We start from the raw sequence: 11,598 nt of genomic DNA on the forward strand, positions 1-11,598 counted from the left end.
GTCAGCACTGTATGTTCTCAATACTCAATAGTGTCAGCAATGTGTGTTCTTTGTACATGATAGTGTCAGCATTGAGCGTTCCCTATACTCGATAGTGTCAGCATTGAGTGTTCTCTGTACTCGATAATGTCAGCACTGTGTTTTCTCTGTACTCGATAGTGTCAGCACTGTGTGTTCTCTTAACTCGATAGTGACAGCACTGTGTGTTCTCTGTGCTCGATAGTGCCAGCACTGTGTGTTCTCTATACTCGATAGTGTCAACACTGTTGTGTTTTCTTCACTCGATAGAATCACCAGTGTGTGCTCTCTATACTCGATAGTGCCAGCAATGTGTGTTCTCTATACTCGATTGTTTTAGGACTGTGTGTTCTCTGTACTTGACAGTGTCAGCACTGTGTGTTCTCTGTACTCGATAGTGCCAGCACTGAGTGTTCTCTGTGCTCGATAGTGTCAGCACTGTGTGTTCTCTGTACTAAATAGTGTCAGCACTGTGTGATCTCTGTACTCGATAGTGCCAGCACTGTGTGTTCTCTGTACTCGATAGTGCCAGCACTGTGTGTTCTCTCTACTCGATAGTGTCAGCAATGTATGTTTTTTGCACTCGATAGTGTCAGCACTGTGTTATCTCGATACTTGATTATGTCAGGACTGTGTTTTCTCTGCACTCGATAGTGTCAGCACTGTGTGTTCACTCGACTCGATAGTATCAGCACTGTGTGTTCTCTGTACTCAATAGTGTCAGCACTGCATTCTCTACACTCGATAGTGTCAGCACTGTGTGTTCTCTATATTGGATAATGTCAGCTTTGTTTGTTCTCTGTACTCGATAGTGCCAGCACTGTGTGTTCTCTGTACTCGATAGTGCCAGCACTGTGTGTTCTCTATACTCAATCGTGTCAGCACTGTATGTTCTCTATTCTCAATAGTGCCAGCACTGTGTGTTCTCTGAACTCGATAGTGCCAGCACTGTGTGGTCTCTATACTCGATAGTGTCAGCACTCTGTTCTCTAGATTAATAGTGTCAGCAGTATGTGTTCTCTATACTCGATAGTGTCAGCATTGTGTGTTCTCTAGACTCGATAGTATCAGCACTGTGTGTTCTCTGTACTCAATAGTTTCAGCACTGTGTGTTCTCTGTACTCGATAGTGTGAGCACTGTGTCTTCTCTGTACTTGATAGTGTGAGCACTGTCTGTTCTCTGTAATCGATAGTGTCCGCACTGTGTGTTCTCTGAACTCAATAGTGTCAGCACTGTGTGTTCTCTGTACTCGATAGTGTCAGCACTGTGTGTTCTCTGAACTCGATAGTGTCAGCACTGTGTTCTCTAGATCGATAGTGTCAGCAGTATGTGTTCTCTATACTCGATAGTGTCAGCATTGTGTGTTCTCTAGACTCGATAATATCAGCAGAATGTGTTCTCTATACTCGATAGTGTCAGCATTGTGTGTTCTCTAGACTCGATAGTGTCAGCACTGTTGTGTTCTCTTCACTCGATAGAATCACCAGTGTGTGCTCTCTATACTCGATAGTGCCAGCAATGTGTGTTCTCTGTACTCGATAGTGTGAGCACTGTGTCTTCTCTGTACTTGATAGTGTGAGAACTGTGTGTTCTCTGTAATCGATATTGTCAGCACTGTTGTGTTCTCTGCACTCGATAGTGTCACCAGTGTGTGTTTTCTATACTCGATCGTGTCAGCACTGTGTGTTCCCTATACTCGATTGTATCAGCACTGTGTTCTCTGTACTCGATAGTTTTTGAACTGTGTGTTCTCTGTACTTGACAGTGTCAGCATTGTGTGTTCTCTGGACTCAATATTGTCAGCACTGTGTGATCTGTGTACTCGATAGTGTCAGCATTGTGTGTTCTCTGTATTCGATAGTGTCAGCACTGTGTTTTCTCTGCACTCGATAGTGTCAGCACTGTGTGTTCTCTTAACTCGATAGTGACAGCACTGTGTGTTCTCTGTGCTCGATAGTGCCAGCACTGTGTGTTCTCTATACTCGATAGTGTCAACACTGTTGTGTTCTCTTCACTCGATAGAATCACCAGTGTGTGCTCTCTATACTCGATAGTGCCAGCAATGTGTGTTCTCTATACTCGATTGTTTTAGGACTGTGTGTTCTCTGTACTTGACAGTGTCAGCACTGTGTGTTCTCTGTACTCGATAGTGCCAGCACTGTGTATTCTCTGTGCTCGATAGTGTCAGCACTGTGTGTTCTCTGTACTAAATAGTGTCAGCACTGTGTGATCTCTGTACTCGATAGTGCCAGCACTGTGTGTTCTCTGTACTCGATAGTGCCAGCACTGTGTGTTCTCTATACTCGATAGTGTCAGCAATGTATGTTTTTTGCACTCGATAGTGTCAGCACTGTGTTATCTCGATACTTGATTATGTCAGGACTGTGTTTTCTCTGCACTCGATAGTGTCAGCACTGTGTGTTCTCTATACTCGATAGTGTCAGCACTGTGTGTTCACTCGACTCGATAGTATCAGCACTGTGTGTTCTCTGTACTCAATAGTGTCAGCACTGCATTCTCTACACTCGATAGTGTCAGCACTGTGTGTTCTCTATATTGGATAATGTCAGCTTTGATTGTTCTCTGTACTCGATAGTGCCAGCACTGTGTGTTCTCTGTACTCGATAGTGCCAGCACTGTGTGTTCTCTGTACTCAATCGTGTCAGCACTGTATGTTCTCTATTCTCAATAGTGCCAGCACTGTGTGTTCTCTGAACTCGATAGTGCCAGCACTGTGTGCTCTCTATACTCGATAGTGTCAGCACTGTGTTCTCGAGATCGATAGTGTCAGCAGTATGTGTTCTCTATACTCGATAGTGTCAGCATTGTGTGTTCTCTAGACTCGATAGAGTCAGCACTGTTGTGTTCTCTTCACTCGATAGAATCACCAGTGTGTGCTCTCTATACTCGATAGTGCCAGCAATGTGTGTTAACTATAATCGATAGTGACAGCACTGCAGGTTCTCTATACTCAATCGTGTCAGCACTGTATGTTCTCTATACTCAATAGTGTCAGCAATGTGTGTTCTTTGTACATGATAGTGTCAGCATTAAGCGTTCTCTGTACTCGATAGTGTCAGCACTGTGTGTTCTCTGTGCTCGATAGTGTCAGCACTGTGTGTTCTCTGTACTAAATAGTGTCAGCACTGTGTGATCTCTGTACTCGATAGTGCCAGCACTGTGTGTTCTCTGTACTCGATAGTGCCAGCACTGTGTGTTCTCTATACTCAATCGTCTCAGCACTGTATGTTCTCTATTCTCAATAGTGTCAGCAATGTATGTTCTTTGCACTCGATAGTGTCAGCACTGTGTTATCTCGATACTTGATTATGTCAGGACTGTGTTTTCTCTGCACTCGATAGTGTCAGCACTGTGTTTTCTCTATAATCGATAGTGTCAGCACTGAGTGTTCTCTCGACTCGATAGTATTAGCACTGTGTGTTCTCTGCACTCAATAGTGTCAGCACTGCATTCTCTACACTCGATAGTGTCAGCACTGTGCGTTCTCTATACTGGATAGTGTCAGCATTGATTGTTCTCTGTACTCGATAGTGCCAGCACTGTGTGTTCTCTGTACTCGATAGTGTCAGCACTGTGTGTTCTCTATTCTCAATAGTGTCAGCAATGTGTGTTCTTTGCACTCGATAGTGTCAGCACTGTGTTATCGCTATAATTGGTTGTGTCAGGACTGTATTTTCGCTGCACTCAATAGTGTCAGCACTGTGTGTTCTCTATACTCGATAGTATCAGCACTGTGTGTTCTCTGCACTCAGTATTGTCAGCACTGCATTCTCGACACTCGACAGTGTCAGCACTGTGCGTTCTCTATATTGTATAGTGTCAGCATTGAGTGTTCTCTGTACTCGATCGTGCCAGCACTGTGTGTTCTCTGTACTTGATAGTGTCAGCACTGTGTGTTCTCTGAACTCGATATTACCAGCACTGTGTGGTCTCTATACTCGATAGTGCCAGCACTGTGTGTTCTCTGTCCTCGATAGTGCCAGCACTGTGTGTTCTCTATACTCAATCGTGTCAGCACTGTATGTTCTCTATTCTAAATAGTGTCAGCAATGTGTGCTCTTTGCACACGATAATGTCAGCACTGTGTTATCTCTATACTTGATTGTGTCAGCACTGTGTGTTCTCTGCACTCAATAGTGTCAGCACTGCATTCTCTACACTCGATAGTGTCAACACTGTGCGTTCTCTATATTGGATAGTGTCAGCATTGAGTGTTCTCTGTACTCGATAGTGCCAGCACTGTGTGTTCTCTATACTCGATAGTGTCAGCACTGTGTGTTCTCTGTACTCGATAGTGTCAGCACTGTGGTGTTCTCTTTACTCGATAGTGTCAGCACTGTGTGTTCTCTGAACTCGATAGTGCCAGCACTGTGTGGTCTCTATACTCGATAGTGTCAGCACTGTGTTCTCTAGATTGATAGTGTCAGCAGTATGTGTTCTCTATACTCGATAGTGTCAGCATTGTGTGTTCTCTAGACTCGATAGTATCAGCACTGTGTGTTCTCTGCACTCGATAGTCTCAGCAATGTGTGTTCTCTGTACTCAATAGTTTCAGCACTGTGTGTTCTCTGTACTCGATAGTGTGAGCACTGTGTCTTCTCTGTACTTGATAGTGTGAGCACTGTGTGTTCTCTGTAATCGATCGTGTCAGCACTGTATGTTCTCTATACTTGATAGTATCAGCACTGTGTGTTCTCTGTCCTTGATTGTTTTAGCACTGTGTGTTCTCTGTACTTGACAGTGTCAGCACTGTGTGTTCTCTGTACTCGATAGTGTCAGCACTGTGTGTTCTCTGTGCTCGATAGTGCCAGCACTGTGTGTTCTCTGTACTTGATTATGCCAGCACTGTGTGTTCTCTATACTCAATCGTGTCAGCACTGTGTGTTCTCTGTACTTGATAGTGCCAGCACTGTGTGTTCTCTATACTCAATCGTGTCAGCACTGTGTGTTCTCTGTACTCGATAGTGTCAGCACTGTGTGTTCTCTGAACTTGATAGTGCCAGCACTGTGTGCACTCTATACTCGATAGTGTCAGCACTGTGTTCTCGAGATCGATAGTGTCAGCAGTATGTGTTCTCTATGCTCGATAGTGTCAGCATTGTGTGTTCTCTAGACTCGATAGTGTCAGCACTGTTGTGTTCTCTTCACTCGATAGAATCACCAGTGTGTGCACTCTATACTCGATAGTGCCAGCAATGTGTGTTAACTATTATCGATAGTGACAGCACTGCAGGTTCTCTATACTCAATCGTGTCAGCACTGTATGTTCTCTAAACTCAATAGTGTCAGCAATGTGTCTTCTTTGTACATGATAGTGTCAGCATTGAGCATTCTCTGTACTCGATAGTGTCAGCACTGTGTGTTCTCTGTGCTCGATAGTGTCAGCACTGTGTGTTCTCTGTACTAAATAGTGTCAGCACTGTGTGATCTCTGTACTCGATAGTGCCAGCACTGTGTGTTCTCTGTACTCGATAGTGCCAGCACTGTGTGTTCTCTATACTCAATCGTCTCAGCACTGTATGTTCTCTATTCTCAATAGTGTCAGCAATGTATGTTCTTTGCACTCGATAGTGTCAGCACTGTGTTATCTCGATACTTGATTATGTCAGGACTGTGTTTTCTCTGCACTCGATAGTGTCAGCACTGTGTTTTCTCTATACTCGATAGTGTCAGCACTGTGTGTTCGCTCGACTCGATAGTATTAGCACTGTGTGTTCTCTGCACTCAATAGTGTCAGCACTGCATTCTCTACACTCGATAGTGTCAGCACTGTGCGTTCTCTATACTGGATAGTGTCAGCATTGATTATTCTCTGTACTCGATAGTGCCAGCACTGTGTGTTCTCTGTACTCGATAGTGCCAGCACTGTGTGTTCTCTATACTCAATCGTGTCAGCACTGTATGTTCTCTATTCTCAATAGTGTCAGCAATGTGTGTTCTTTGCACTCGATAGTGTCAGCACTGTGTTATCTCTATAATTGGTTGTGTCAGGACAGTGTTTTCGCTGCACTCAATAGTGTCAGCACTGTGTGTTCTCTATACTCGATAGTATCAGCACTGTGTGTTCTCTGCACTCAGTATTGTCAGCACTGCATTCTCTACACTCGATAGTGTCAGCACTGTGCGTTCTCTGAACTCGATATTACCAGCACTGTGTGGTCTCTATACTCGATCGTGTCAGCATTGAGTGTTCTCTGTACTCGATCATGCCAGCACTGTGTGTTCTCTGTACTCGATAGTGTCAGCACTGTGTGTTCTCTGAACTCGATATTACCAGCACTGTGTGATCTCTATACTCGATAGTGCCAGCACTGTGTGTTCTCTGTACTCGATAGTGCCAGCACTGTGTGTTCTCTATACTCAATCGTGTCAGCACTGTATGTTCTCTATTCTAAATAGTGTCAGCAATGTGTGTTCTTTGCACACGATAATGTCAGCACTGTGTTATCTCTATACTTGATTGTGTCAGGACTGTGTTTTTTCTGCACTCAATAGTGTCAGCACTGTGTGTTCTCTATACTCGATAGTATCAGCACTGTGTGTTCTCTGCACTCAATAGTGTCAGCACTGCATTCTCTACACTCGATAGTGTCAGCACTGTGCGTTCTCTATATTGGATAGTGTCAGCATTGAGTGTTCTCTGTACTCGATAGTGCCAGCACTGTGTGTTCTCTATACTCGATAGTGTCAGCACTGTGTGTTCTCTGTACTAAATATTGTCAGCACTGTGTGATCTCTGTACTCGATAATGCCAGCACTGTGTGTTCTCTATACTCGATCGTGTCAGCACTGTGTGTTCCCTATTATATTCAATTGTATCAGCACTGTGTTCTCTGTACTCGATAGTGTCAGCACTGTGTGTTCTCTGTGCTCGATAGTGTCAGCACTGTCTGTTCTCTGTACTAAATATTGTCAGCACTGTGTGATCTCTGTACTCGATAGTGCCAGCACTGTGTGTTCTCTGTACTCTATGTGCCAGCACTGTGTGTTCTCTATACTCAATCGTGTCAGCACTGTATGTTCTTCTATTCTCAATTGGGTCAGCAATGTGTGTTCTTTGCACTCGATAGTGCCAGCACTGTGTTATCTCTATACTTGATTGTGTCAGGACTGTGTTTTCTCTGCACTCAATAGTGTCAGCACTGTGTGTTCTCTATACTCGATAGTATCAGCACTGTGTGTTCTCTGCACTCAATAGTGTCAGCACTGCATTCTCTACACTCGATAGTGTCAGCACTGTGCATTCTCTATATTGGATAGTGTCAGCATTGAGTGTTCTCTGTACTCGATAGTGCCAGCACTGTGTGTTCTCTATACTCGATAGTGTCAGCACTGTGTGTTCTCTGAACTCAATAGTGTCAGCACTGTGTGTTCTCTGTACTTGATAGTGTCAGCACTGTGTGTTCTCTGAACTCGATAGTGCCAGCACTGTGTGGTCTCTATACTCGATAGTGCCAGCACTGTGTGTTCTCTGTACTCGATAGTGCCAGCACTGTGTGTTCTCTATACTCAATCGTGTCAGCACTGTATTTTCTCTATTCTCAATAGTGTCAGCAATGTGTGTTCTTTGCACTCGATAGTGTCAGCACTGTGTGTTCTCTGTACTCCATAGTGTGAGCACTGTGTCTTCTCTGTACTTGATAGTGTGAGCACTGTGTGTTCTCTGTAATCGATAGTGTCAGCACTGTTGTGTTCTCTGCACTCGATAGTGTCACCAGTGTGTGTTCTCTATACTCGATCGTGTCAGCACTGTGTGTTCCCTATTATACTCAATTGTATCAGCACTGTGTTCTCTGTACTCAATAGTTTTTGAACTGTGTGTTCTCTGTACTTGACAGTGTCAGCATTGTGTGTTCTCTGGACTAAATATTGTCAGCACTGTGTGATCTGTGTACTCGATAGTGTCAGCATTGTGTGTTCTCTGTATTCGATAGTGTCAGCACTGTTGTGTTCTCTCCACTTGATAGTGTCACTAGTGTGTTTTCTCGACACTCGATAGTGTCAGCACTGTGTGTACACTGTACTCGATAGTGCCAGCACCATGTGTTCTCTGTGCTCGATAGTGTCAGCACTGTGTGTTCACTGTACTAAATATTGTCAGCACTGTGTGATCTCTGCACTCGATAGTGTCAGCATTGAGTGTTCTCTATACTCGATAGTGTCAGCACTGTGTTCTCTATCCTCGATAGTGTCAGTAATGTGCGTTCTCTGTGCTCGATAGTGTCAGCACTGTGAGTTCTCCAACTCGATCGTGTCAGCACTGTGTGTTCTCTATATTTGATAGTGACAGCACTGCAGGTTCTCTATACTCAATCGTGTCAGCACTGTATGTTCTCTATACTCAATAGTGTCAGCAATGTGTGTTCTTTGTACATGATAGTGTCAGCATTGAGCGTTCCCTATACTCGATAGTGTCAGCATTGAGTGTTCTCTGTACTCGATAATGTCAGCACTGTGTTTTCTCTGTAATCGATAGTGTCAGCACTGTGTGTTCTCTTAACTCGATAGTGACAGCACTGTGTGTTCTCTGTGCTCGATAGTGCCAGCACTGTGTGATCTCTGTACTCGATAGTGCCAGCACTGTGTGTTCTCTATACTCGATAGTGTCAGCAATGTGTGTTCTCTATACTCGATTGTTTTAGGACTGTGTGTTCTCTGTACTTGACAGTGTCAGCACTGTGTGTTCTCTGTACTCGATAGTGCCAGCACTGTGTGTTCTCTGTGCTCGATAGTGTCAGCACTGTGTGTTCTCTGTACTAAATAGTGTCAGCACTGTGTGATCTCTGTACTCGATAGTGCCAGCACTGTGTGTTCTCTGTACTCGATAGTGCCAGCACTGTGTGTTCTCTATACTCAATCGTCTCAGCACTGTACGTTCTCTATTCTCAATAGTGTCAGCAATGTATGTTCTTTGCACTCAATAGTGTCAGCACTGTGTTATCTCGATACTTGATTATGTCAGGACTGTGTTTTCTCTGCACTCGATAGTGTCAGCACTGTGTGTTCTCTATACTCGATAGTGTCAGCACTGTGTGTTCTCTCGACTCGATAGTATCAGCACTGTGTGTTCTCTGTACTCAATATTGTCAGCACTGCATTCTCTACACTCGATAGTGTCAGCACTGTGCGTTCTCTATATTGGATAATGTCAGCATTGATTGTTCTCTGTACTCGATAGTGCCAGCACTGTGTGTTCTCTATACTCAATCGTGTCAGCACTGTATGTTCTCTATTCTCGATAGTGCCAGCACTGTGTGTTCTCTGTACTCGAAAGTGCCACCACTGTGTGTTCTCTATACTCAATCGTGTCAGCACTGTATGTTCTCTATTCTCAATAGTGTCAGCAATGTGTGTTCTTTGCACACGATAATGTCAGCACTGTGTTATCTCTATACTTGATTGTGTCAGGACTGTGTTTTCTCTGCACTCAATAGTGTCAGCACTGCATTCTCTACACTCGATAGTGTCAGCACTGTGCGCTCTCTATACTGGATAGTGTCAGCACTGTGTGTTCTCTGTACTCGATAGTGTCAGCACTGTGTGTTCTCTGAACTCGATAGTGCCAGCACTGTGTGGTCTCTGTAATCGAAAGTGTCAGCACTGTTGTGTTCTCTGCACTCGATAGTGTCACCAGTGTGTGTTCTCTATACTCGATCGTGTCAGCACTGTGTGTTCCATATACTCGATTGTATCAGCACTGTGTGTTCATATACTTGATAGTATCAGCACTGTGTTCTCTGTACTCGATAGTTTTAGAACTGTGTGTTCTCTGTATTTGACAGTGTCAGCATTGTGTGTTCTCTGGACTAAATATTGTCAGCACTGTGTGATCTCTGTAGTCGATAGTGTCAGCATTGTGTGTTCTCTGTATTCGATAGTGTAAGCACTGTTGTGTTCTCTGCACTTGATAGTGTCACCAATGTGTTTTCTCGACACTCTATAGTGTCAGCACTGTGTGTACTCTGTACTCGATAGTGCCAGCACCGTGTGTTCTCTGTGCTCGATAGTGTCAGCACTGTGTGTTCACTGTACTAAATATTGTCAGCACTGTGTGATCTCTGCACTCGATAGTGTCAGCATTGAGTGTTCTCTACACTTGATAGTGTCAGTACTGTGCGTTCTCTGTGCTCAATAGTGTCAGCACTTTGTGTTCTCCAGACTCGATCGTGTCAGCACTGTGTGTTCTCTATACTCGATAGTGACAGCACTGCAGGTTCTCTATACTCAATCGTGTCAGCACTGTATGTTCTCTATACTCAATAGTGTCAGCAATGTGTGTTCTTTGTACATGATAGTGTCAGCACTGAGTGTTCCCTATACTCGAAAGTGTCAGCATTGAGTGTTCTCTGTACTCGATAGTGGCAGCACTGTGTGTTCTCTTAACTCGATAGTGACAGCACTGTGTGTTCTCTGTGCTCAATAGTGCCAGCACTGTGTGATCTCCATACTCGATAGTGCCAGCACTGTGTGTTCTCTATACTCGATAGTGTCAGCACTGTTGTGTTGAATTCACTCGATAGAATCACCATTGTGTGCTCGATATACTCGATAGTGCCAGCAATGTGTGTTCTCTATACTCGATTGTTTTAGCACTGTGTGTTCTCTGTACTTGACAGTGTCAGCACTGTGTGTCCTCTGTAATCGATAGTGTCAGCACTGTGTGTTCTCTGTGCTCGATAGTGTCAGCAATGTATGTTCTTTGCACTCGATAGTGTCAGCACTGTGTTATCTCGATACTTGATTGTGTCAGGACTGTGTTTTCTCTGCACTCGCTAGTGTCAACACTGTGTGTTCTCTATACTCGATAGTGTCAGCACTGTGTGTTCACTCGACTCGATAGTATCAGCACTGTGTGTTCTCTGCACTCAATAGTGTCAGCACTGCATTCTCTACACTCGATAGTGTCAGCACTGTGCGTTCTCTATACTGGATAGTGCCAGCATTGATTATTCTCTGTACTCGATAGGTCCATGCACTGTGTGTTCTCTGTAGTCGATAGTGCCAGCACTGTGTGTTCTCTATACTCAATTGTGTCAGCGCTGTATGTTCTCTATTCTCAATAGGGTCAGCAATGTGTGTTCTTTGCACTCGATAGTGTCAGCACTGTGTTATCTCTATACTTGATTGTGTCAGGACTGTGTTTTCTCTGCACTCAATAGTGTCAGCTCTGTGTGTTCTCTATACTCGATAGTATCAGCACTGTGTGTTCTCTGCACTCAATAGTGTCAGCACTGCATTCTCTACACTCGATAGTGTCAGCACTGTGCGTTCTCTATATTGGATAGTGTCAGCATTGAGTGTTCTCTGTACTCGATAATGCCAGCACTGTGTGTTCTCTCTACTCGAAAGTGTCAGCACTGTGTGTTTTCTGTACTCGATAGTGTCAGCACTGTGTGTTCTCTGAACTCAATAGTGTCAGCACTGTGTGTTCTCTGTACTCGATAGTGTCAGCACTGTGTGTTTTCTGAACTCGATAGTGCCAGCACTGTGTGGTCTCTATACTCGATAGTGCCAGCACTGTGTGTTCTCTGTACTCAATAGTGCCAGCACTGTATGTT

Source organism: Pristiophorus japonicus, chromosome 5, assembly GCF_044704955.1.
Source record: "Pristiophorus japonicus isolate sPriJap1 chromosome 5, sPriJap1.hap1, whole genome shotgun sequence".
In the NCBI taxonomy this organism is placed as follows: Eukaryota; Metazoa; Chordata; class Chondrichthyes; family Pristiophoridae; genus Pristiophorus; species Pristiophorus japonicus.